A 4,471-nucleotide genomic window follows, 5' to 3' on the forward strand; every position below is an offset into this window, starting at 1 on the left:
GCAAAGAGCCCAGGGTCAGTGCCAGCCTCAGAGCAACTCCAAACCAGTGGAGTCACCCAGCAGCTGCTTGGAGTGGCTAGGTGGTGCAGTGGATAGAGTACCAGCCCTGGAGTCAGTACTACCTGAGTTCAAATCTGGCCTCAGACACTTAATAATTACCTAGCTGTGTGGCCTTGGGCAAGCCACTTAACCCCATTTGCCTTGCAAAAAAAAAAAGATACCCAGCAGTTGCTTCCAGCACATTCAGCCCACAGATGATAAGGGGATGGGGAGAGGTCTCTCTGCTATCCCTGGGACAAAATTCTGCTACTTTGCCTATATTCAGACCCAGATCACAGTCTGGGCTCCCAGGTTATCACAGAGAGAAGCAGGCACCCTTCTTACAGCTCCAGGGAAGAAGGGAGTGCTTGTGGTTGTCTAGAGACTAGAGAACACATCAGAAGAGCAATCAGTACTTCTCATAAGTGCTTGAAGAAAAATTTTAAAATGATCTCTGAGTGGTGTCCCAAAAACCTGGGAAGTCCCAAAACTTTGGAAGTGCGTTAAATCAATCAGAGGTTAAGGAAATAAGGAAACAGAAAAAGAAGAACTTGACCATAGAAAATTACTTTGGTCCCAGGGAGGATCAAAATACACATTCAGAAGATGACAAAGTCAAAACTTCCATATCTAAAGTCTCCAAGAGAAATAGGAAATAGTCTCAGGCTATGAAAGAGACATGAGAGTGATGTAGGCAAATCATGAAAACCAAGTCAGAAACTTGGTCAAGGAGATATAACTGAAGAAAATAACATGGTAAAGAACAGTTTATGTCATATGGAAAAAAGCAGGCCAGTGTGAAGAAGAGTGCCCTAAAAAGCAGAATTGGCCATTTGGAAAGGGAGGTTAAAAAAAAGCTCTCTGAAGAAAATAACTCCTTCAAATGTAGAATGGAGCTAAAGGAACTGATGACTTCGAGAAAAACCAAGAGAAAAAAAAAAAGAATGAAAAACTAGAGAAAAAGGTGAAATATCTCATTGGAAAAACAATCGACCTGGAAGTCAGATTCAGGAGAGATAATTTAAAAATTCCTAGGCTACCTAAAAAGTCATGACCAGGAAAAAATAGCTTAGACTTCATTTTCCAAGAAGTAATCCAGCAAAATTGCCCCAAGATGCTAGATGCAGAGGATAAAATAGAAATTGAGGGAATCCACCAATCACCTCCTGAAAGAGACCCCCCCCCTAAAAAACTCCCAGGAATATTATAGCCAAGTCAAAAAAGAATAAACTACAAGCAGCCAAAAATAACCAATTCAACTACCATGGTGCTACAATAAGGATTATATAGAATTTGGCAGCTTCTACATTAAGGGCTCTTAGGGCTTGGAACACAATATTCCAGAAGGCAAAAGAGCTTGGATTGTAACCAAGAATCAACTACCCAGAAAAACTGAACATCCTCTTTCAGGGGAAAAGATGGGCATTCAATGAAACAGGAGACTTTCAAACTTTACTGTTGAAACGATCAGAGATGAACAGCAAGTTTGATCTTGAAGTACAGGACCCAGCTGAAGCACTGAGAGGGTGAACAAGAAGGACTAATTATGAGCGATCTAATGATGTTGAACTGCTTGTATTTCTGCATGGGAAGATGACACTGATGACTCATATGAACCTTCTCAATTATTACAGCAGTTAGAAAGAGCATACATAGGCACAGGAGAGAGCTGAATATGAAGGTATAACATATTATAAAGATGGACTCAATGGGCAAAAAAAAAAGAATATACTGGGAGAAAGGGAAAGGAGAGGTAGAATGGGCTTAGATATTTTACATAAACACTCAATAAGGTATAGAAAACTATCTTACCCTAGGGGAAAATGAGAGGAAAGGTATGGGATAAGGGGGATGGGGGAAGGGAAGTGGGGGGGGAATAAGGTGATAGAAGAGAGGGAAGTTCATGGGAGAGGATAATCAATCACTTCTGAGGAAAGACTGAGTGAAAGGAGAGAGAGAATAGAATAAATGGGAGTGAGGAGAACTAGAATGGAAGGTGATATAGTTAACAATAACTGTGGGAAAAGATATTGAAGTAACTTCTCTGATGGACTTATGATAAAGAATACAACCCATTCCAGAGACAGAACCAATTGTATCTGAATATAGTCTGAAGAAAGAAATGATAATAGTTCTATCAAGTTAGTTATGTGATTGGCTAGACTCACATTGCAATTAAGACATATTCAAAAGCAATCTCATTAAAGAGGGTGATCTCACCATTTGCTTTCAAAAAAAATAAAAATTTTAAAATTTTAAATAAATAAAATACAGGACTAAAGAAGAGACAGAACCTTTGCTTGGAGTGAATGGGATGATACATGACAACTAACAATGGAAGGCAGAGCTATTCGATTTATATTTTATTTTCTTTACAAAATACATAAAATAAGCTGAGGAAAATAAGATTGCAAGCTCCTTGAGGGCAGGGACTGTCTTTTCCCTCTTTTGGATACCCATCATGCTTGGTATAGTGCCTGGCATATAAGCACTTAGTAAATATTTATTGATCAATTGATATTTGACAAGAGACAAGTAAAACCATGTGGGACCTTCCAATAAGCTGAAATCTAAGTGCAGCTATATCTATTTGGAAAGGTTAAATATTTAGGAAGTTTATTCTCATATCAAGCCTAAATTTTCTTCTTGGCATCTTTGAGCTGTCATTCATAGTTTTGCCCTCTAAGTTCAAGCAGAATATGTCCAATCATTATTCCATGCAATAGTCCCTCAAATGCTTTATGACTAATACATTATCTCTTTTTGAAGCTAAATAGTCAGTTTGTTAAATTCATCTTCCTATGACAACACAAAGTTCTTACCCTTTCATTCTGATTGTTCTCCACTGGATATTCTAACTTATCAATAGTCCTTCTAACTTATCAATAGTCCTTCTAAAGTGTGATGTCTAGATGTGGTCTAACCAGAAAAGGGTACAGCAGTGCTATTACTTCTATTGTCTTAGATGTTATACATCTCAAGGCAACCTATATTAGCTTCCATGTTTAATTTAGAGTAAATATTGCTAATACAAAGTGAATTTGCAGAACTTTAAAATCCCTGGATCCTTTATAGATAATCTAAAAACAACTATGATGTACTGGGAACTCTTCTGACTTTTATTTAGTTAATGTATTTGAGAATATCTAAACCTTTTAATGTAACTTGTGTGTTCTGTCTTCCAGTGACCTGAGATCTGAGTCAACTAAGTTACCAAAAAAGATGCTCCTCAACAGCAGGAAATGATTATAGTAATCTGCTGTTTGATAAACCCAAAGAGTCCAGCTATTGGGATAAAAACTCTCTCTTTGATAAAAACTGCTGAGAAAATTGGAAGTTAGTATGGAAGAAACTTAGATTAGACCAACACCTAACACCCTTTACCAAGATAAGATCCAAATGGATACAGGATTAAACATAAAAACAATACTATAAGCAAATTAGAAGATCAAGGACTAGTTTACCTGTCAGATCTATGGAAAGGGGAGCATTTTATGACTAAGAAAGAGATGGAGAACATCACCAAAAACAAACTAGATGCTTTCGATTATATTAAATTAAAAAGTTTTTGCACAGATAAAACCACTGTAACAAGAAAAAAGAAATGTAGTAAATTGGGAAATAATATTTACAACTAATGATTCTGGCAAAAGACTCATTTCTAAAATATACAGAGAACTGAGTCATATTTTAAAAAAAGCCATTCACCAATTGACAAATAGTCAAAGAATATGCAATGGCAATTTACAGATGAGGAGATCAAAGCAATCCATAGCCATATGAAAAATTGCTCTAAATCATTAATTATTAGATAAATGCAAATAAAAGCTTCTCTGAGGTACCATCTCACACCTCTCAGACTGGCCAATATGACCAGAAAGGATAATGATCATTTTTGGAAGGATTGTGGGAAATCTGGAACACCATTACATTGTTGGTGGAGCTGTGAACTCATCCAGCCTTTCTGGAGAGAAATTTGGAACTACACCCAAAGGGCAACAAAAATGAGCATATCCTTTGATCCAGCAATACCACTACTGGGTCTATATCCTGAAGAGATGATGAAAAAGGGTAAAAACATAACTTGTACAAAAATATTCATAGAAGCCCTATTTGTGGTGGCAAACAATTGGAAATCAAATAAATGTCCTTCAACTGGAGAATGGCTTAGCAAACTGTGGTATATGTATGTCATGGAACACTATTGTTCTATTAGAAACCAGGAGGAATGGGAATTCAGGGAAGCCTGGAGGGATTTGCATGAACTGATGCTGAGTGAGATGAGCAGAACCAGAAAGACACTATACACCCTAACATGGGGGTGATGTTCAATCTTGATGGATTTGCTCGTTCCATCAGTGCAACAACCAGGGACAATTTTGGGCTGTCTGCAATGGAGAATACCATCTGTATCCAGATAAAGAGCCGTGGA

This window comes from Macrotis lagotis, chromosome 1, assembly GCF_037893015.1.
Source record: "Macrotis lagotis isolate mMagLag1 chromosome 1, bilby.v1.9.chrom.fasta, whole genome shotgun sequence".
Classification (NCBI taxonomy): Eukaryota; Metazoa; Chordata; class Mammalia; order Peramelemorphia; family Peramelidae; genus Macrotis; species Macrotis lagotis.